Genomic DNA, 23875 nt, shown 5'->3' on the forward strand with positions numbered 1-23875 from the left:
ATTCCATGGACTTAAGTGCTTCAAACACCCAATAAAATAGCATTAGGAAAAGGGAATTATGGAGGCTATCAAGCATTCCCAGAGGAGAAGTCTGACATGGGCTCAGAAAGATAAGGTCTTCTTGTTGAAGACCTCGAGAATGTTAAAACTAGCAAAAAGATGTGAATGTGGAACACCGCTAAATAGAGCTGCAGAAATTCACAATAACCTTGGGCTATGATGGCCCAAAGGAGCCATCCTGTAGTCTGTGGTTTCTCCCAGCGGGAAATGCCAGAGGCACAGTGGTCGTAGTGAGTGACACCACCTCACGGTACTCCAGCACACCTTTCCTTATTGGAGAGACGACCCACAGGTGCACCTCCTCCTAGAGATGCTGAGATGTCACCATTGGAAAGTGCCACCGTGTGACACTCCCGCAACCAGCCCGGCAGCAGTCGGAACGGAAGCCCCGCGGGGGCCAGGTTCAGCCCTGCGACGGCTGGCACTGCCTTCTCAGGCCGGAGCGCGAGCCCCTTCCCGCTCCGGGACTGTCCCGGTGCTGAGCGGGAAGCGGAGCCCAGGTGGGGTCCGCCCGACCACGCAGCCAGGCGCTGCCGACCCCGCCCGCTTGCGCCGCGCAGCGCCCGGTCGGCTGCGGTGCCCCATTCGCCTCGCGGGCGCCGCCCGGCCTAGGCGCTGCCCGTCCGCCGCGGCCCGGCCCGCTGGCCCCCCCAGCGGCGGCGGCGGGGAGCGCGTTGCAGCCCGGCGGCCGCCCCCCCGCCTCCTCCCGCTGCCGGGCGGCTATTTTTAGTAAATCCTCCTCGTGTCGCCACGGGCTGCGAGCGCAGCGCTCAGCCCCTCGTCAGCTGCCGCCGCCCCGGCGCGGCGCCCCGCCCGCCCGGCCGCACTCGGCACGGCTCGGACTCGGGCTCGCCCCGCCGGCTGCTCGCCGCACCCTGCCTTGCCCTGCCTTCCCCTCCTCGCCGCCCCGATGGCCCCCTGACCTCGCCGCCGCCAACTTTTCCTGGCCGCCTACTCCCCGTCCGCTCCCGCGGAAGATGGCAGCAGGGGGAAGGACTGGAAGTTACAGCCCGAGAGCAAAGAGATAAGGAGGCGGCGCGGGAAGGTGAGTGGCACCGGGCGGCTGCCCAGCTCCGCTCCCGGCTCTGCCCGGCTCCCGGCCCCGCCGCGTCCCGCTGCTCGTGGCAGGTTGGGGAAGTTGCGCTGTGCCGGCATCCCGTGCAGCTGCAAGCTGCGGAGGTGGGCGCCCGCGGGCAGCCTTTACGGCAAGTTTCCTATAGCTGCAGCGTGCCTGAAGCGGGAGTTCTCTGCGCTGCTCCTCGGGGCCGCGGGCAGGTGGGAGCGGGGCTGCCGCCCGGGGCAGCGCGGCGGTGTCAGCCGTGCTTCTCCGAGCGGCGGTTTCAGAGGGTGGCGGAGCAGCGCGTTGCCTTCCTGCAGCGGGACTTCCAGGGCAGCAGCGTGGGGTGGTTCGGGGTGAAGGTACGGCTGTTTGGACCTGATCGCTCGTGCTTATCGTTATATGGGGAAAAGAGAGATGCTGCTTACAAAATGTGTACTCGTCTTAGAAAGGCTGCCGCCTTTTGTTTTTTTAAGTGCTCTGAGGAGGTCTCAGAGCATCCACAAACTGCATGAAAATTAAGTAGAGAAGGAGTGTTTAGAACAAGCCTAGCGTTGATGCTGAAGTACGGAAGCAAATTGTGGAGCCCTTCTGACACGTGGAAACGCGTGAGTGTTCTTTTCTAGTGCGAAAGCTGCTGAGAATGTTTGTCATAAACAGCACGGGATAAGCACAAGCACAGAAAGCAGGGAATTCTAAACATATCTGTCTTCCAACGTTGTCAGCTTTAGTTCTGTGACATTTTGTTTTCTGTGACAGAAGTGTAGTTTTATGACAGTTCCTCAGGATGCAGTCTGCAAGCTTATAAAGGCCTGTGAGCTTTGGTCAGAACTCAGTGAGCAGAAGCTGTTTCAGCATTACGGTTGTTTACATGCCCTCTCCTATTTTCCTCTCCCATCTCTCCTCTCACTGCTCCCCAACAGTTTCAGATCTGGGTGCTTTATCTTTTCCTTTATTGTTTCTAGATTTTTCTCTCATGTCCAATGCATTCCTGTGGCAGTGGCCCCAGCCCACATATGGCCCCAGCCCACGTATGTTTTGTACCCAAAACGCCTACTTTGTTCAGAGAGAAACACAGGCTTGTTCTCTGCCATAATACCGGAGCGTTCTTGGAAGGCGGTTCCATCCCCACATACTACTTGTGTTGTGTCATTATGCGTATGAAATATATAGGTCTCAACTATATATAACTTTCCACAGGCAATGATACAATAATGCACTATTTTGACACCTCTTTTTCATTACGTTGGCAGAGCTCTGATCCAAAATGTAGGAAAAAAACATGTAATGGCCCGAGAGGAATGCTACAGTCATATTTACCTAATGATTGTGCCAGCTTCCTCCTATAAATATTAAAATAGCTCTGCTTTATATGAAAATGGCATTGTCAGTTGAAAATTCCTAAAAGAAAAAACCACGCCATTGTATGTGGCAACCAAGTTCATGCCAATGCAGCACCGCAATTAGTTAAGCCTACCCAAACACTGCTCTCAAAAGTGTCAGATTGCTTTTTATTTTGGTATCAAAATCTGTGTTTAATACACACAAGTATCTTCAACCTGACGTTAAATTGCCCGTTTTTGAACAAGTAGTGTTTGGTTTTCTGTGAACCCTTTTTTCCATGAATGAAGAGCAGCCTACGTGCTGAAACAGGAGTAGTCATCTGTAAGCTGCTGGGTGTCTTCTGTTTGACACTGCCTTCCTGTGCTGAGAGCACTTTTTGAAAAAAGAAGTGAAGTGTGTCCCATTACATGCTTGATTTGATGCAGTTGTTCCTATTAGATCTTATTTTCTTCATGACAAAATGTTATATCTTCTATTATGAAAAAGTGTAACAGTAGTTTCATTTATAAAACCTATCTACTTTCTACAAATATTTGAGGTGGAAAACAGTTTTCAGTTGTTTTGCTGCCCTATATATTTCTGTTGAAGCTGCTGTTAAAAATACAATTTGCAGAAAATATAATATAATACAGAAAATGTTGACCAAATTCGAGTTTTTCCATTCCCAAAATGACATGAATCCTGGTACGAATTACCATGAATGTTGAGAGTGGCCTAAATATTGCTGATATAGTTTCATCTTGTTCACGTAGTGTTCATTATGAGAAATGTAGTTTTGAAAATAATCAAATCCTGATGTATATGAACCATTAGAACTAATGAAAATGACCAAAGAAAGTTTGAATGTAGCAGAGTGATGTCCAAAAAGACTAATTAAGTTCAGCACATGTTGACCAGACATCCTGCACTGTCATTGTTTTTTATTCATCAGGATTCAAACCAGTTAATGTAAAGTTGTTTTGGGTACATGTACACAAACTGCAGAGCAAAGTGCCTCTGATTTACAGCCTGATCATAGCTGAATCATGGGGCTTAGTAAGCTGCTTTCCTCTCAAGAGTGAGGGATTTTTCCTTTTTAGAGAAGAGATTTGGGCCTGATGTCCTGAGAATTATATGATGTTCCTTATATGCATACTATATAAATGAATTTCAATAGGAACTCAAATTAGAAGAATCAGTATTTATCAGAGCTTTCCAGTCTCTCTAGGTCTGTGCAAGAAAATGTTTTCTATTTCTGTGTTTAGATAGGAAGGTGCATATTACATTGGAAGAGTTTAAAAAAAAAAAATAAAAAAAATAAAAAAAATAAAAAATGATAAACCACACTTAAGGACAAAACATTGGACTATTCCATGATAAAAGATATTTGTCATGCTTTGACCTTTTAGTAATGATTTTCAAAGGAGTAAATGTTTTCTCAGACAATGTTGGGTTGCTGAATCAAATAAAGTTAGACTGTTTACTGGAATTGATGTGCAAGTCATTTTTAGAGCTAACATATTGACGAAGTCACCTTTCATTTATTCACTTGGTTTTGAGTATTTGGATGAGAATAATCATATGTGACCAAAGAGTTTATCTCTTATTAGATGTAGCTTCTGTGGAGTTAGTATATATCGTGTACTTTGAACTATGTCAGCTAGTGTTGACTTATTATATTAACATTTATAATACTATGAAATAAATTCATGTTACACTATGTTGTCAACTTGAAGCAACTCTAAATGGAAATGAAATAGTGCTTAATTTCTGTACAAAAATGTTTTAATACCTCAAATCCACCTTAAAATCCTTTCCACCCCAAGGTCTGATCTAACCCTGGTGAGACATATCAAAACTTTCTGATATTTATCCACTTTTATGTACTTTATAGTTTTGTAACTCCTTGATAGAGAAATATGTCAATGTAAAATGTTAACGTGAGTTTAAAAACTAGAAAAATTCATAGATGGAAGAAATGAGCCAAGGGCTAGAAAGCACAATGATGGTAGTTCTAGATCAAAATGTGTCCAACCTGCATATATCCCAAAGACTTCAGGGTATTCCAAGGAGGTACTGCCACTTGGTTGCCCCACTGTTCCTTACTCATCTGCTGCTGGGTATCTGGGAACCAGGAGTTGGGCTGCACAGATCACAGGTCTTCACTTTCTTAGGTCATACAGTTCATACATTCTCACACGGTTAAGCTTGGCAAACTGAAATTTTGCAATTCAGAAATTTCTTTGGGAGGAAAAGGAACTGTGAAGTTTGGTTATACAACCTTCAAGCTCAGATGTTCGCTTATCTTTAGCATTAATTCAGTGTGTTATGAATTGGGCAGATAGCAGGATGCAAATATTTATCCTTATTTTCCAGTAATTCTTGGTTGTTTTTTTAAATATAAATATTAGTGTTTATCCCCCACAAATCATGATATATTGTTGAAGTTTCCCTATCATACGTAATGACTATAAGGACAGTTTGGCTTTACAGCTGTTGCGTAACTAAACTGGTTTTTGTTCAAGGAAATGAGTCTTCAGCAAAGGTAACTCAGAAGTTAACTCAGAAGATGATGGCTTACAGCACTTATTTTGTTCTCAGTTCTTTAGTTTTGGAGCAGAGGATGCTGGGTTCCATATCTCACCATTTGATTTCCACTCTGAAGGATTCAGTCTTTGAAGTTAAATTCTGTTCAGGGTTCAGAGTGTGTGCTTTCTCTGGAAGGGATGGTTCTGGGCCCTTGAGTCCCACACCTTGTTGAGACTGAGCAAGTGTGAGCAAGTCCAGTTTGTTGTGCTGAGCAAATCAAGCTTTTGTTTCTGTGCTATTTCAACCTGTAAAGCCTTATTCAGAGTACCTTAAAGATAGTGCCTGCTCTACCAGAGAAACCATCAATATTGAAAAATAAATGAGCTTTGTTTTATTTATACCAAGATAGAAAGGGACTCGAGCTGTAACTTATCTGTGAGGGAGGTGGTGTGCTGCATGATGTTATATGTGCCTTAACTATTTGCTGAGAGTCTTCCATGGATAGCTCTGCATTCTGCTTATCACGTGGGGCCCTGTAAGTTTTCACAGAAGCTGCTATGGCACTGTTTTTCACTATAATCTTCGTGCTCTTCTCATGGCTTTGTCCCTGCAAAACTACTATTGTCAAGTTTCCCCTGGAAGTGATCCCCACTGGTGCAAGAGCCACCAGCTTTTGCTTTTCCCTTTGCCTTTTCTATCTTGTCTTCTCTCTCTCTCTCTCTCTCTCTCTCTCTCTCTTTTTCCTGAAGAAACTTCTGTTATTGGAACTGTTGTATGATGTATTTGCACAGTTTATAGCTGACATCAAGAAGGGGTGTGAAAATGCTTACATATTTGTGGTGAGAAGTCTATGTATGTGGGTATTTGTACCTGTTTAAATACAAATTATCAAGTAGCTTTCCTTGTTTTACTTTTTTGGTCGAACAGAAATTATACATATTTGCTTTCATTTTGACAACCTGAGTTTCTATTCCTTAAATATATTTGAATCCTTCTTTGTATCCTTTTCAATTGAGTTTATATTGCCTCATTGAATGAGATCAGAGTGATAGTCTGTGGCCATGTGAACTCTCATTAGCATCTTGTTCAACAGCGTTAATATTTTCTTTTTGAAGAAGCTCAACTGATGTATACTAGAATCTATACCGGTCAAAATGGAGGTTTCATTTTCTGTTACTTTTTGAAGCTCTTTGAAACACTGAATCGGAGAAACATTCAGTTAGAAGTGACCTTGGGAGCTCTGTTGTTCAGCCTCTCACTGGAACCAGGATCTGCACTGAATTCAGGAGGGATATTCCACAGCCTGTCTGACCCGATGCTTAATTAAATTCATGGTGGTTTTTTTATTTGTTTATCCTGAGTTAGAACATCCCATTTTCAACTTATAACCATTGTCTCTTGTCCTTCCATCATGCGCATCTGTGAAGAGCCCAGTTGCATCTTCTTGGTTACCTTTTTCTGGCAGGCAGTTCTTAGGTCTCTTCTGCAGGCTGAAACATTTCTCTCAACATCTTCTTATGGGGTGAGTTCTCCAGCCTTGGCTGTTCTGGTGGCTTCTGAAGGACTCGAGAAGAAGCGTCTTTCCTTTTACTGGGAGTAGTAAATCAGGAGTAGTATCCCAGATGAGGTCTATTGCTTGAAAAGAGATGATTCTAAAACATCATGTTGGTAAAAGTACCAAATACTAAGCACAGGATCTGAAAATGCACAGATAAGGCGTTGAGCAGAACTCTACTGTCTTGAGATTATAAAATTAAAAAGATCTATTATGTGTTTTGAAGAATGTTGTCTTGTATTTTGCATGGTAGAAACACAGTTTAATTTACGGTTCTTATCAGATAAGTTCTTGAATAGTGTTATTTTCTTGTAGTAATGTGACTTTGGAATTTTGTTTTAACATGACTTATGTGGATTGAAGTACTCCCTTTGTAGAAGCATACAAAGCAAATGACATAAACAACCTGTGTCTAGGGTTTTAATTATGCAAAATTCTAATTATTTGAGTTTTTGACAGTTATCACTAGATATCCTGGGTGCCTAACTATTGAACTGAAACCTTGCTTTGACAAGAGGTGAGTGAACTACAGGCATGAATGTAAGATTTCCAAGGGAAAACATTGAAACACTAAATTCCAAATGGAAAATAAACAGCGTGCACAAAGTAACTGTATTTTGTGTTTAAAATAAAAGATTTATTGACGTGTTGCATGATTTATAGGCACAGCTATTCAGATGTTCATACAGAGCTCAGAAATAGATATATTGACAATATAAAATAGGTACAATTACTACTTTAATCTTTCATGTTTCTGCTTTTGGTGGACAATATAACCAGCACTGATTAATAAGCCATACTTTTAATTAAGTGGAATTTGATATTTAAGATTGAAGTAAAAGCAATTTTATTTGGGATATAGATATATATTCTCTATCTTCTCTGTGAATATGGTATAAATGGGAAGATCAGTGAGTTGAAACAAGACAGTATTCGGTGGCTAGAACTGCATGTATGTTTAAGATTTGTATTTTTAACATATTTCTGTTGTTACGAACATAACTGAAGGCAAGTTAAGAGCTGCTGCAGTCATGATCAGCATATGAAAAGAGTGCAGAAACTGCAAGGAAGTTTTTCCTTGCTTTTCAGTATTCCAACACATAGAATCTATTGTTTTGGTCTCTTAAGGAGCAGGAACTGACATGAGAATACCGCATTTTGTTATATTGAGCAGAAGTTAATAGAACGAGCAGGAGAGAATTTCTTAATTTTCAGACTACAGCTGGTGTGATCTTCCCAAGTCCCCCCTAAAATGTTTTAAGAGAGAACATACCATCTGGGAGTGATACTCTGTCACTGCAAACTCTAAGCAGCAAAAACATGAGCATTGAATAATTCAGCAATCCATTCTAGATATTGAAATAGTTACTTTCTCTGTACTGTATATATCTGAATATCAGAAGTCACTTTGGTCTTTACAGTACCAGGGATGTGGCTGGATGTTGCCATAAGAGCTCTTTTTTTGGCCCAGTTGTCCTTGCCATACAGATTAGAGTAGGCAGAGCGGAGAAAAGCTGTTGTTCAGTCTCACTGACAGCAAGAAGACATGACAATTTGCAGTCCTGAAACTCTAGGCCACAGAACTGACAGTCAATAGTTGGTGAGGAATCTGAGCTAAGACCAAGCCAGAGAAAGGAATTGTCATTTATAAATGATATATCTAGATTTACTTTTCAGATAGTCATTCGTAGCTGCCCAGCAATCAGTACCTCTTACACATGCTCGTTCCTTGCTGGAAGATAGATGCACTTGACACAGACAGAGAGAGTACTGTTGGGCATAATATGATGAGGAAAAGCTGAGCAAAACCTGTTAGAGGTGTAAATTCTATTGGTTACATATTGATCTCTTAAAAAAGGTCTATGAATGATGTATGTGTCAAAGAGAGCGTTCAGCTGCTCTCAGTGAATCGAGATTTCTTACGCATACTTGCTTAGAAGAGTGTAAAGGATCCATGTTTATGTCATCACATATACCTTGTCTCCTACTCTATCTGACCATATCTTTTTTTTTCTATGAAAGAAAGAAGTTAGAGTCCTGATATGAGAATGCTATTTGTTACAATTTAGTTAGTATTGCTTTTTGTGCTGGGAAGCTTCCATCAGAATCTACTGAAAAACTACAGGATTAATGTGATGAATTGGTGTTACCCTAGGTTTTTACTACACTTCAGTGATGTGCTCATGACTTCTGAATTACCAGGCCTCTTGCTGTGATGAGATGTCTTCTAGCATGTCCAAGATCTGATAAAAGTCTTTTTCCCTTTTGCTTACGTGTATCATCAATATCTAGGTAAATGCACCTTAAAAAGAAGGTGTGCATCTTATAAATGATTTGTTGAGATCACTGCTGTTAATAGTGTTTGGAATTTCACTGCAAAGGCAAGGATTTTACTTACAGATGAGATGTTCTGTCATTGACTATAATGAGGTTAGGATGTCAGCTTTGTTTGTACATAAAATTTTCCCCTCTCTGGTGTTTTTGTATTGGGCAGAAAAGGTAAGACAGCATAGAGAGCTTGCTGAAAGCTCTCTGCAAGGCATATACTGATTTAAGACTTTCCAGTGCTTCCAGTGTGAAAGGCTGTAGTATCATCATTTCTTTCCCACCAGCAGAAACAGCAGGGAGTATGAACGATGGGCTTGCAGCTAGCAGCAGGTAAGCAATGCTTAGTGCTAATTTAACCATTAGCTAAATGATTTAATTTAGGCAGTCCACCAAAGCAGTGGACGATCCACAAAAATATATCAAAATAATTCTTGATGATTCGCCTTTGCTGTCTTTTGTCAATTACTTCGAAATAATTGTATTGGATTTCAGTATGCATGCTAAGCTCATTTTTCCTGCATCAAAATATATGCATGCTTTTGTCTCTTCCATCACTACTTTTCCTTGCTGCATAAGGACAACTTTGTAGCTTCTTCACTGTATTCTTATTATGTATAAATGCGGTGTGCTGGTACACACGGCAGGTTGTTGTGGGCATTTGACAAATGAAACCCTTTTTCTCCAGGTTGCAAAGTAGCAAAAGAACTGCTTTCAGAATTTCACCGCATTTTTATGCACTCTGTACACAGAGCATGTGAGAAATGCTGACTGACTTTGTAGTTAATAAACAAGTATCATTTCTGACCCTGCTTCCATTTACTCATCCTCAGAATGGCCTTCTATACTTCTGGAGTGAGATGTTGGGATTATCTTTTCCCCATGGCATCTGAACACATCATTTCTCTTAATTGCTTTCATTTCTATATATATAAATATATATACATATATATGTATGTGTGTGTGTGTACATATATACGTGTATATATACATATATATATATGTATATATGTACACACACACACATACATATATATATATATAATAGAATAATGCACCATCCGATGCATAATTATTGAAACAAACAAACAAAAAAGGTATTGATAGAACAGCCTTTCATTCTGTGAAAGACTGTAAAATCTACCATTTTGTTACAGAACGGGCTGTATTTCCCCTTTTGTCATATTACTAATATGCAGAAGATATTGAAGTGCAGAAGGTACATTTCTGAGTACATAAGCACTGGATACTGAATTGGAGTCAACTGAATAACTCAAATAAAGGAGCTGAAGGATGCATTCGATACCTGATTTTGTTTGCACAATGAGCTATGAAAAACTGATGTCTCACTTATATGAAAAAGAACTAAACTTTACATTCCTCTCTACAATAAAGTTAAATGCAGTTAATATGAATCTGCTATTGCAGTAATGAAAGAGGATGTTTTCTGTGTGATTCTTGCTGAAAGAATGTTTGTTTCTTTATAATTTTATTCAAATGTCAATAACCCTCTAATTATTCTGTGCAGTTGGCATAAATACTATTTAGATAAAGCACAATGCTGTGTTTGTGTCTAAGCATGCAGAATTTCATCTGTGATTGTTTATGAAGGCTGGGATTCATTTCCCTGCCTGGAGAAAAGTTTGGTGCTCAAAACTATGAGTCTGAATTTAGTTGTGAAAAAATTTTCTTGATTAAAGGACTAATTTCCCTATGTGCAACTTTATGCCCTTTGGATGTTCAGATCTGCATTTTAAACTATTGCGTGCATCTCTCTGTAGGCTCTTCTAGATATCTGAGCATTCTCAAGCATGCAAGGTGCTGAAATATTCAGCAATGTGTGTAATTTTCCATTCTCAGAGTTCTGTACTGGGATATGCACTTTTTTTTTCTTTTTTTTTTTTTTTTTTTCCCAGAAATACCATTATTCCATTTTACAAAAAAGCCATGAAGAAACATATTTTTCTGCCTCTGAAAATTTTGCCTAACAATTGGGGCATTCAGTGTGGACGAGAAGGAGTAGGATGTGTCCTGAAACTCCTGAAGGTGTGGATTCAGCCTTCAGTCCCATGGAATGCCCAAACTTCTGCCTGTTTGTCATTGTCATTTCTGTCCTTCATAAATATACAGGACAATCCAGAATATTTTCAAGCTCTTTGCTGGGTTCTGGCTTATTCAGGAATGCCTCAGAGAAGGGCTTTTCTTCATGCAGTATAGAAAATAAGAAGAAAAGAGAAAGCAGAGATGGTAGTCAGTTCCTGCAGTTCTTAAAACAGAGAACTTGAAGATATCTGCTCTCATTTCTCCGTGCTTTATTATTACAATTCCAAAAGAAGTATGTGGAGTACAGAGACATGATAAGGTGTCTGTGTGCATTGCCTCTTCTCAGGTCCTCAGCTGACCTAGTCACTGTATAGTCATGCACAATCACAGAGGTGTTATCTGTGCACACTTAAAAGGCATGCATGGAGATAATATTGACTTGTTCTTTGTTTTTATAAATTATTCTTAAAGTTGACAGTGCTTTCCATTGTAAGAACATTTATTTCCCTATATTCTTTCCTGCAACTTTTTCCAGTCTCCATTGCATCCCAGTCTGTTTCATAGCTTGTAACTGGCAGTTCTCTAACAGCCCTAGACAACCAGGATGGACAACTCCTGTCCTAATTTTCTCCCTCTTCCTTGCTTGAACACTATTGAATTTTGAAGTATAGGCATCTTAGTGACTCAGAATCAAGAAAGACAATTCTTTGTGGAATGAAAAGGAAAAAAAAAAGCTTATCTTTTCGTGGGACAAGTCCTGCCATGCTCAGCATCTGAATCACAGAAACCATCCAGATAATCCACGTGTTCTTCTGTCACAAGGCATATAAACAGCAACCATTCAGCTGTGCTTGCAACTTCTATTGCTTTTTGTACAGCCCTCATGAAGCTCTAGCTACTGGTCTGGGGAATGTCTGCTTATAGGCAGGAAGATGGTGACAACCAGAGCAGTACAGTCGTGACAGTCTGAAAGCAGCAGAAGTTAAGCAGGATCGTATTAGTGTTTAATATATGAATGTTGACTTGGTCACAGCACACAGTTCTTGACAAGCTAAACACAGAACTCGGGGAGAGTGAATGAGTGTCTTCTCAAGTGTCTTCAGCACATGCTGCTCCTAGCATAACCATAGGTGCCTGTGGGGTATGTTTCTGCCCCATTTGATTCTGATCATCTGCTTGTTCACGGCTGTGAGTGTGGACCTAAATATCTGCTGTGTTTGAGATACAGGGGATGGAGCATGTGTCTGGGGTCAGCTGGGATCTGGCAGACTGTGAAATTCATCCTAGATAGGAACCCTCAAGGCAAGAGAGAAAAGACTGTAGTAAACCGATGTATTGATGCTGCGTTTTTGTTCTGTCTGTTTCTAAACTAAATGATAAGTGGATCAAGACACTCTTGATTCAAGTCTCCCTCCTTCAGACTGGAGTGGGCACTTGAGACTAGCAGTCATTTGCTCTGACTATTTATGGCAAGGCTGCTTCATTTGATCATCTGTCCCAGTCATATCCAGGAGAGAGCTGAGGTAGCAATGCTGGAAGTGTGACAGCTGTGTTTGGTCTGAAATCCGGAGGTCTTGCTATGTAAGAAGTTTTCCTGTTTTGCATTTCTCAAGTAGTTTGGTGTCTACTGAGCTGCAGACAGGCAGTCCCAGTAGAGAACAAGAATGCTGGGAAAACTGGAGTTTCCAGAATGGCAGTCAAGGATTTACTTGGGATTTCAGGTCAGGGATTCATATTGAAGTTGCAAGTTGTCATTTCCCTCTCATCTTGCCATTAGAGGATATAAAATCTCTCCTCCTGTCTGATACAAGTGGCAAGCTAAGTCTGAATTACCCACTACCTCTGGAGTTTGGCAATTGCATAGGTTATATAGCCCACTACTCTGGCTTTTTCTCTTACTGAATGAAATTGGGTCACTCTTAAATGTATCTGGTCTAGAGCCACTGCTGTTTTTGTGTAAGAGCAAGTTTTGGGACTATGAGTTGGAAAGGACAATTCTATGTTCTTGAGGTGTCAGCTTCCCTGTCGTTACTTGGGCAAGTTGATCTGCAGATACGTAGAAGAACATGTTCTCTAGGCAGAACCTATTCATCATTGTCCTTGAGCTTATTTTCTGCCTCAGTGACAAAATTAGGAGCTATAGATACAAACTTAATCTAGTTCTTCCTCACTACCTTAAGGGAAATCGGTGAGGTCTAAGGAACCTGCTTGAGGTACTTGAGGGTTTGCAGTTTGTTTCTCAGCTATGGCCCTGGTGTGGGCCTGAGAGAAGGCCTTGAGACAAAGGAGATTATATCTGGAAATCATGCTGGTACTGCAGTGAAGATGTCTGTAGAACACATTGCTAGCATCGATGGCAACCTCTGAGTGTTTTACATTGAGCTTCATGGAAGGAGCAGGCATGGCTTGAAAGGTAGGAGGGTGTCAACATTTTTTTTATATTAAAGGAAGCTCTTGAACTTTTAAAAACTGAAAACTAGAATGTTTCCCTTTCCTGGAGGACCTGACATTGTTCACAGGCCTGGCATGTGGACATGACATTTTGCTGGTAGCACATTTATACATCTACATGTGGCCTTTCAAATGTTCCCAGATCTCCTTAGTGCTATAAATTCTGTATCTCCCTGACTTGAGCCAAAGTATTTCCTTTAGAAATGAAATGGCAATTCCAGGTTTTTGTGAGTAACATTTAGTAGAGGAACGCTAAGAGAAAGGTGAGATATGATGGTTTGGCAATGTGATGACAAACCTCTGCTTGTTTGTTGTTTTGTATAATTTTCCTGGAAAGATGTTTGTTAAATGATACCAACATATTGCTTCCCTAGCTGAACATTTCTGAAGCTAGTTTTGTATCAAAAAGACATTAGTGAAGAACTTTTAATAGCAATGTGTCTCCTCTCTACATCTAGGGGGAAATATAGTGCTGTCCCTTGAAGAAGTCGCTTATTTTCTGTTTAGAATGATTCTAACAATTTGTTGTTTCTCCTGTGGCATTTGTGGATCCTTCCATCTGACCTCATGTAAGTTAGATGCAACATGAAATGTATGAGGGCTGCTTCAAAAGTAGTTCTTCCTACTTTATTATGTTGGCCTACAATGTCATAGGCAGATGTTGGTGGTATGGCAGTAGAGGTTGAATCTCCGCATCAATATTCTATTCTGATTTGTTGCTGTGCGACGGATGGCAGCAGAGTGGCAGTCTGACAGAATGGCATCTGACATGGAAGTGCAGATGAAGAAAAAGTGTGGAATTGGATTCTTTCATGCAGAAAAAAATGGCACTGACTGACATTTTTTGGTGCTTGTTGAAAGTTGATGGAAACCAACCAGTGGCTGTGAGCACAGTGAGGTGATGAGTTTCAGCAGTGATGACAGCATTAGTGGCTCACCTCCTCAGATGCAGATTTTTACGAATGTGTCATGCAGGCTCTTATTCATCACCGCTGAGAATGCACTGGTGGTTCCTATGCTGAAACATAGCATTTTATAGCTGAGAATTTACTCTATCAAGTGGCATTACTGTGTTCTTTCAATCTGTTGTAGTTTCCATGGAAATAAAGAGGAGGCACTACTTTCTGAGCAATCTATGTAGCTAAGGCAGGTTATAATGTGAATAAACACCTTGGTTCACCTTTTAAAATTGGCATAGATAAGCAAGGGGTCAAGGCATGGGTCAGGCTCAGGCTTCTAGACTACTTAATACTCTTCAGCTGCATTCATTGGTTCATATTAACTTTCACATGTTTTCACATGTTCATCTACAGTTGCTATGGAATATAATAGTAAGTATGTAACCAATTGGAAAAATAAGTGGCTCTTTACCCTTACCTCCAAATGACCTTCTGTTTTTTTTTTTTGTTTGTTTGTTTGTTTTTTTAAAAAAATATAGTATCACCTTTGGAGTCAGGTTTCAAGTTATATTTTGTTCTAAATTCTTTTGTTTCTCCTACGTTGTTTCTCCTACTCTCTGTCTAGTTTCTTGAATGGATCATCATTCATCCAGTAGTCGTTCTTCCCTAGTAGTTTACATTTGTATTACAGTGTAGTTTACATTTATATTTATATTGTTTTTTTTCTCTCTTACACAGTCACATACTCAGATACTGGTTTCAATGAGTGGGATTACTTTATTATCTTATCACCGCTTGTAGGTTGAATTCCTAATTCCTATAGCAATTTTACTCTTCTGTCTGAGTGAATCTATGAGCTGTGAGGACTTTTTTTTTTTTTTTTTTTTTAATAGAAGATAGTATTTTTATAAGTATTTAAATACCTGCAATTTTGAATATTTCATCTCTTTCATTTGCTTTTGCAAATGGTCTGCTGTTTCGAAAATACGTGTTTGTTAAATCTAGTTTATACTTTGAAGTTTGTTTCTTTCAAATTTAGATTGCATAATTTGGAAGTTAGGCCTGCAGAACTTCATAGACTCACAGTCTTCAAGTGAAACCAAGGACTGACACTTTTCAAAGTACCCATGACAGATAGTAGGCTTCCATGTGCTATAGGAGTAGTACTTAAAGATGTTTGCTCTGTTCTTTTTTCCACTTGGCTTGTCTTGATTATGGTGCTGTAACACTTGTCCCAACCTCTCACCACCTTAAAAAAAAAAAAAAAAAAAAAAAAAAAATTATATGTAGGGAGGTTAAATACATTTTCTCTAAGAAGCCTGATAGAAAGCTTAGTTTTTAGCTCAAAGCAACAATGCACATCCTGAGAATTTATTTTTTTTCCAATACAGAAAGGCCTTTTGAAGAAAACAATGATGGTACATTCATTACCTAGATAGCAAAGCTCTTAGATTTATTTTGTGAGTTTTCCTTTGGTTTAATGCCTTCTCTTTGATTTTCAGTGGTGAATATGACTCATATGAGATGAAGGGTCTCTTTGACATAACTCGTATTTCATCAACAGTGGAAGTGCTGTAGTCACTGTAGAAAGACACAGATGAAGGAACACAAATCATAGTATTTGGTGACATCAATGGGCAACGTTGAAAAGAGAGCCTTAAAAATCAGACTAAATGGATTAATGGCCGGGGAACAAAACTAGATAGAACAATCATTGTTATATGATTAACAAATGAAAGTAAGTTTGTAGACTGAGATCTGAAAAGAAACAGGAAGAGTATAGAGATGCAGATGCCACAGATAGACATAGTATGACACAGATAACCAGGAAAAGTCACAGCCTAATCCAATCTGATAAAAGAAATACAGGTTGAAACTAGTGCAGGGTGAACCCCTGGGACACTCAATTAAGTTGAATGTATTTCATCTGGGAGTGGGAATGTAACCCTAAAGAATTATAGGAATTATAGAAAGATATTAAAGCTAAATCTGAGGAAGGAAAATAATTAAATATTAGTTGAGGTTAATGGATTGTTGGTAACACCAGGGCTATGTAAGCAAAGATGTAAGCAAGCTAGGTAGTTTTGGAGGCTTTGTAATGAGATCAGAGAAATAGTTTAGATGTGAGGAAATCTTAAACTTAGAAGGACAGTTGACACAGAAAATTGGTGGTAATATTGGCACCTGGGAAGTAGGGCATAATGCACAAGTTAAATTGATTAGAGGGGGAACAAATTAAGTTCAAATTAAGTTGATGAGCTGGACAAATAAAGTTGATGTGTGTAGTAGGACTAAGCTATTGGTAGCTAGCTTGGGATCTGTTCTGGGTGAATGAGTCTAAGAAGTGGATGAAAATTTTAAGTATTGAGAGGTGTTTTTCTGATGCTCTGATAGATGTTTCAGAGTCAGTGTTTCAGGGAGGCTGTTACAGGCTGGAAGAGTCTGGTTAAATTGTAACCATTATTTTAGGTACTTAGTGGGAGAATTACTTTGTTATCAGATCAGGTAAATAGGAAACTGTTTAACTTCACAGTGTTACTAGTTCAGGCTAGCTTTGATGAGGAGACTCCATTTTATCCTCATGTATGTTTTAAATACACATCACAGTGTAGGAACTTACCTTGATCATTTTAGCTTGTTGAGAGCCTGAATCAGAAATTTTTGTTTTCTTGCTTCTAATGCTAATGATAATTCAAAGGATTATGAGTGCGACACTACCTTGACATGCAGATGCAGGTTGTTAATAATGATGATAGTAACCAATTCAGATTTATGTGCTGAATAAGTCCTTCAACTGTTCATTATGCATTTAAAGAAGTTACTTGTAACAGTCAGCTTACAAACCATGTTTTTAAGCACTAGCAAGAAGTAATTATATTTAAGTGTGGTATCATTTTAGAGACTGACTCAATTCCTTTCCCAGTGTAGTTAATTAGTCCGTTTGAGGTATTGAACTTGTTCTTGCTTTTATAATGTAACATAAGTATGTCAGCAATTACATTTTTGTGCCTTCTTAGAGGTACATAAAGGCAAAATTGGGGTCAAATATTACACTGTAATCAAGTAAGAATTTTTTTTTTCCCTAATATATATATTTTTCCCCCTGTTTCTGTGGTTTTGCTGTTCTCTTTGAGGGGAGCAAGTAAGAGTTAGGTATCCATCTAACTTCATATTCATTATTAATTCCATTGATGATTATTTGGATGACTTGGAACAAAGCTTGTCCTTGTTAGATTAGGACTTTAAATCTTACCAAGAGTGCACTTTGTGAATGTACTCACGGTTGCATAAATGTAGGTAATAAGCCTCAAGGGGCAGATAAAGACCACAGCACTGTGAATAGAGTAACCTGTGACAAGCACGCTGATCCTCTCCAAAACCAGTCAAGTTTGAAATACTGTTAGGCAAAGTCCTCTGAAGAATTTAAGTAAGCCAACATAGTGAGCAGTGTGTACTGAAGAGGATGTGAGAGCTACGAGAAAATGGAATGTAAAGTGAGAGAGCTTAACTCACTGTGCTCCAAATGATTGGAGCTTGTGAGAATTATATAATGAAGTAATGTTTGAAAAGTGGATTTAGTGTGTCTGAACAAGAGAACCAGAGTACTTTTGTTTGTTTGCTTAGACCTGTTGTACTGTTTGTGCTTCGGGTGTTAGGCTGTCCTGTTTGGGAAATCCAGTGTTCAAGTGATGATGTGGTGATCTCAAACAGAGCAAGTTGGATCACTGGAAGAAAAGATGCTGACAGAGGTTTTAGAACTGTTTGTAGCAGTTAACAAGGTATCAGCTACTTCATGGAGCATTACTAATAGCTCTGACTTCTGAAGAACCAGCTGTGGCCAGTGGAAGGATCTCAAAGATAAGCTATTCTTTAGTCAGATACTCCACTTAATAATCCTCATAGCATATAGAAATTCAGAAATATGAAATTCAGAAATAGTTATGAAGAACTACCTGCATTGCTTAGACTCAGTAAGTCTTCTATGTGACCCTTGTCAACTTACTAAGGGTAAACAAGGAGTGAATGTAAGCAAGTTATGAGGAAAGACAATCCTTATTACTATTTCCAATTAAGATGAACTCAATTAAAAGATGTATATAATTCTGATAGAAATGGCCAGACATGAATTTTTGAGTTCAAGATAGCAATAAAAGTATAAACAAAGTTTTATTTAAATTCATTTTACAAGTACTGTAAATAAAAAGTAATAACTTGATTAACTGAAATATTTGTGAAAATGTGAAAACTGAGTCAGCTTCTCATACCCACATTTTGTTCCTAAATGTAAATGAAATACTTTATCAGATAGTGAAAAACAGAGTCCTTGTGAATAGGTAACCTTTGTCATCAGAACTTACAGCCCAACCTTGAAGATTCTGACCTTTAAAACCTTTCCAGACCTGAGCTTTCCCTATCTGTAAAATGATTTTGATGGTATTTTTGAAAGTACTTGCATTGTCTTTAACTTTCAGATTTCAGATCCAATTTCAGGTTCATAGAAAAGAACTTGATGTAAGCAAAAGCTCAACCAGCAAAGGCTCACAAAAATTGAGATTTACTGTTTATAAGTAGTGTCAGGGTACATTAGGACTGATAGTGAATTGCTTAGGTAAAAATCAAAATCTTCTAAGTGACTTTTAAGAAGAGTTGAAGTCTGGGAAAGAGCTGCGACTGTAACAGGTAGTCATGTTAATGACAAGAAACTAGGAGATATGGGATAAACAGAAAGGACTGAATATCAAAGAAGCACTATGCTTTTATAGTGGGTGAAATGGAGAGGAGACAGAAATGGAGAGGCTACAGGAGGAGAGATGGCTAAGAAAAACTCCCTAAAATGTGAATTGAAACAGCCAAAATTCCACTGAGTCTTAATCTCAGGAGAGCTTTTACATAGGAAACTTGACATGATATTAGAAAGACTTTTTGTTTTTTGTTTGAACAAAGAATAAATGGATTATTGCTGAATACTTGAAAGCCATGTGAAGTCACTAAGTTATTGAAGACTGAAGGCTGCCATTCTCTGTAACCCTTACTTTTTAAAGTAAAACCCCTGTATGTAGCTTTCTTTAACTTCAAATCTTGAGTTGCTTTTCCACTCCCCAGCTTAATGAGGTATTGACTTGATGTAATGATAGGCTAGGAAATGTAGCACTTCAGATAGTTGACCCAAACCACAGGACACTTTCCAAAATGAAGCTCAGAGTAAATTTTAACTCATTCATTGTGTGTAAGAAAAGTTTAGTGGTAAAAGTGTCTGAAAGAAAGAGCTGTGTTATATGTGTTACCTCTTCAGTACAGACTGTCTTTAAAGGGATGGAGGAATGGAGCTGTGCAGTGTCTCCTTCAATCCAGGAAGGAAAATCTAAATGTTACTTTTTCTGAAATGAATTATTCCACAAGTCTGTGCAAATCAAAAGGAAATTTAATTCGCTTCTTGGCAGCTGCCAACTTTCTATTTATTTATTTATTTGTAAGATGGTAGATGCAAATCTACTAGACGTGTTGAAGGAAAGTGTCCTTTGTGTCCCTGAATGTGTTTAAAAACCACTTGGTGCTCAGGGACATGATTTAGCAGTCGTTAGAGTCAGGGTAGTAGAGTCAGGGTAGTATGGTTGTGGTTGGATTTGATGATCTTTAAGAGCTTTTCCAACCTGAGCAAATCTACGATTCTATGTTTCTTATGCTTGCATTCTTCTACCTCTCAGCTTAACCTGGTTATTTCAACTGGTGCCCTGGAAGAAGAGGTGACCAGTGCCTGTTAAATCATGGGCCACTCACACAGGTAGCAGCATGTCTGACATGAGTCCTTAGAGCAGTTCTTTTATTTGCTTTTTTTAATGAAATGCACTGTAAAGTTTACACAGACACAGCTTTTTCGCTTTATTACCGATATCCACGTACTCTGTTATCTGTATGAGAACAGTAAAGAGAGATAAACATGTGAAAGAAGTAGGTTGGTGCAGATGTTCACTGGACAATGCCTCACGGTCCTGCAGAGCTACTGCCACAGCTCCTGCTTTTGTACAGGCACTGAAAATGGTCTCCCTATCTTTTGCCAGGTCAAGAGATAAGGAAAGGAAGGAGGTGGCCAGCACTGTTGAAGGTTTTCTGAGCTTTCTTTTACCAGGAGGTGAAGGGACACGTATACAGTTTTTAACAAAGTTATTAATGGTAATGAGCCTGTTGTGGTGGTTAGTTTATGGCAATGTGTGTTGATAGGGTTCAAGTCTTGCTCTGGAAATGTGAAGTAGGATGTAGACAGCTATGCATCCATTAATTTAAACACAACTGTTGGAGCGAAGATTAGAATCACTTTTGCATAAACTGTGATTTAGAATGGAGAACTTGGTGAGTTCTGAAAGATCTGGAGTTGCTGTCAGTTTTTTCCTCTTTCACATACAGAGGGGATGCATGTATTATTACAGTACTGTGGTTTTATAGAGGGTAAGGTGTAAAATGTACTCTGAGCAGTGTGGTTTAAAAATATGCATTGTCATAGAATCAAATGAAAGAGTTTGTTTCCTACTCTAACTTCCTAAACTATAGTAGTGCAAATAATATTTCCATCAGTGGAATAAATTCTACAGATCTATATTATGTTTATTGTGGGACTGACATCTCATTTTGAGAAAGCAGAGTTGTAGCTTTAAATGCTTCTCTCTCTCTCTCTCTCTTAACTAAGGTTTTAGTGTGGCAGAGGAACACTAATAGTGCATATTTTTCATCAAAGCTGCTGTAGTCTGTAATGCATTTTTTTTGGCAGGTGCCCACATTTAATTATGAGTTCCGTGCCTAAACATAGGTAACTGAAGTCTCTCCTTCCTGAGAAAAGAAGTGTTTTTTTTCACAGACAGTGGAAGCAAATATTCCTTGGAAAAGTTGCTTTACCATTGGAAAATGCCCCTTAATTTTGTTCCTCTGACTTTATTCTTTTGCTGTGTGAATTGCATCATGAAAAAGCCTTTTTATTTATTTTTATCAGTATCTGTTGCTTTTCCCTGCTGAAGTCGGTCATGAGACTAGGAAGAAAAAGCAAAGCCAATGAATGTTTTCCCAAGTCTTGGCATGTTCATTATCTTGCCTGCATATGTTGATTTTTTTTTTTTTTTTTTTTGTAATGTTGTCTAAGTAAGAAGAAAAATAATAATTAAAAAAAAAAAAAAAAAAAAAAAAAACCATGAAAAATTAACAAAGACAATAGATACTACTTTTTTTTCATGGTCCAAGAGCTCAAGACAATGAAGTTGAAGTAGTAGCACATTGTACCTTTAAATTTTACCAGGATCAGATTTTTATTATTGCATTAATATATATTTTTCATTTCCCCGACAATGCATTACTCTTGCCAAAATGTAGATGTTTGTAGTCTTGATCTCTTTAAACATCAAAAAAATACTCGAAACTGTGGGTTGTGTGGCTTGCCTCTTACATGAGTTGCTTGCACCTCCCTTTTTCCCCCTTGTTTTTCTCCTCTGCTGATGGTTCCATTTGTTTCCGAAGGAAAATTCTGCATTTTTTGAATGCTGCTGTACTTTCACTTGCTGCTTCTTTTCCTTGTCCCTTTATCACAATTGACTATTTTAGCTGAAGGCAAATCTTGGGATAGGACTCAGAACTGTCATTCAGGATGTTTTCTGGCAGCTTAGTGAATTCTTATAACCTCTTCCAAGCCCTCTTCTGTTTCCTGCTCTGTTTCTGAGCTTCAGAATTATTTTTTCTCTTTCTCTGCAGATCTCTCTACGTGCCTCTGGGAAACAGGATTTCTTCCTGCTTATACCAAAAAGGAGAAGGAAGGAGGGAGGAGAAAAAAAAGTGATGTTGAAAATGAAGTTTGTCAGCCTTAGAAAGCTTTGCCAGTGATCTCTTCTACCTTTCTAGGGAGTAGAAGAAGGAAAAAGGAGGGGGAGAATACCCACAAAACTAACTTTGTAAGGTGATCAAATGGCTAAAATACTATTAAAATACGTGGATGACTGAAGCATCTGCAGACCTGAAAAGTGTGCATGCTGTTGACCTCTGGCAGCATAGCTTCTATTGTATGCTTACCCTATTGTTGTTTATGGAGTTCTTTGTGGTGGTGTTAGAAGTGCTATAACTCACTGATAAGGTTTCTTTCAATTTCCCACAAGTAGCTCTTTCACCAGTGTTGAACTTCACACCTATATAGCAACTTTAATTTTTTTGGCAGAAGCATCAATTCATCTTTCTTCTAGCTTCTTCAAATTAGAAACACAATAAATGTGAACTGAAATTATTTGCCCAAGGTAGAATCCATTCCATGAAAAGAGTTCTACATTTTGCTGTGAAGGCAGGTCATTGGCTAGCACTGAAATAGCTGAACACTCCAATAAGTGGGTAAATGGAAGGTTACTCATTTTCTTTTAGTTTTATTTTCAGTCAGTTAACTAGATCGTATATTTTCTTCAATTTTCTGATTGCTGTGTTAATCAGAAACATCTGTAGTCCTGAATCCTACGCAGTGCCTCTTGGTTTTGCTCAGTCCTTAGACCAGAGATCCATGAAAAGAAGTTCTATGCCACTCTGGCCTAGCTGTTGTTTTCAGAGCCTGACGTGACCTCCCATTTGGCTCCCTTGGAATGTGAACGGCTTCCAAGAGGAGATGACGTCGCCAAAGTCGTTTGTCGAGAGACCTCATCCGGTTTTACGCAGGAGCTTTAGCCACAGGTTTATGGTTAGGGATGTTTGCATTCATGAGGAAAGCAGCTTCTTCCAGCTGTGGGACAATGCTGTTCTATAATTGCTAGTTTTAAGCTCAAATTGTATATTGCTGTTAAAGTATAGCTGATGTCAAGTAAGGAACTCCTTCAGTATTAATATCTGTAACTTTACTTAAGGTTTCTATGTCTATTTAATGTGCGTTGCTCTGTGAGTAATTAGATCAGGCATTTTCCTTTAGGTAGGACAATTTTTTGCTGTTCTGCTTTCAAATTTGCGTTAGGTTTTAATTTGCTGTAACTTTGTGTAGATAATTCTGAATAGGAAGTTGTCCATGGGTTGGGAGGGGTTTTATTACCATGTTATTTAAAAAAAGAAAAAATCTCGACTTGAAGAAAACTAGACAGATATACTGAAAAATATTTCATTGTGATGCTTATTTGCTCTTCAAGTGCATTGTAAGGAATGCGTAGTATCCTTGAGTGTAATGAAACTTCTCTTGAAACTCATTTCTATCTTTATTTGCAGTATGCTAGGTGAGAGAAGTGCCTGCTGTCAGGAGGCTGCAGCAGGAAATCTGCCACTGGATGAGCTGCCATGGGCTGCGGACAGGTTGTTGGGCCTTTGCCAGTCCAAGAACATAAAAACTATTTCTGTTTGTGCATCTGGTGTTACTTGCTGCAAGGGCTTGGCACTAGATCCAAATATAATGCTACAATTTTAATTATTTTTTTTCTTGTGCTTCCTGTCTGTCGTGGAAAAAGAATCTGTGACCAGTTTCATTAACTTCTCCCTTTCTACAGAAATGCAGTGACCAAGGTGACTTACACCTAAAGGGCGAGCTATTGTTCATTTGGATATATATGTAATTTTTTTTATAGCGAGAAGGATGGTAAAAAATTATGTTCATATTAATTTAAAACTTGAGTTTTCTGAAAACTGGACTGTTAAATTCTG

General features: G+C 39.2%; 1 protein-coding gene across 2 annotated transcripts in view; it reads left to right on the forward strand.

The window, feature by feature from the left end:
• The first annotated feature begins 870 nt into the window (after positions 1-870).
• HDAC9 (histone deacetylase 9) overlaps positions 871-23875 on the forward strand; it is a 438145-nt gene continuing 415140 nt past the window's right edge. Inside the window, exon 1 of one of the 2 annotated variants that reach the window (XM_052696013.1) lies at positions 871-1105. The gene's annotated coding sequence lies outside the window, so the exon portion shown is untranslated. The remainder of the gene's footprint in view (positions 1106-23875) is intronic. The other variant, XM_052696006.1, reaches the window with a different exon arrangement.

The sequence above is a fragment of the Tympanuchus pallidicinctus genome, unplaced genomic scaffold (assembly GCF_026119805.1).
Source record: "Tympanuchus pallidicinctus isolate F22 unplaced genomic scaffold, pur_lepc_1.0 scaffold3, whole genome shotgun sequence".
In the NCBI taxonomy this organism is placed as follows: Eukaryota; Metazoa; Chordata; class Aves; order Galliformes; family Phasianidae; genus Tympanuchus; species Tympanuchus pallidicinctus.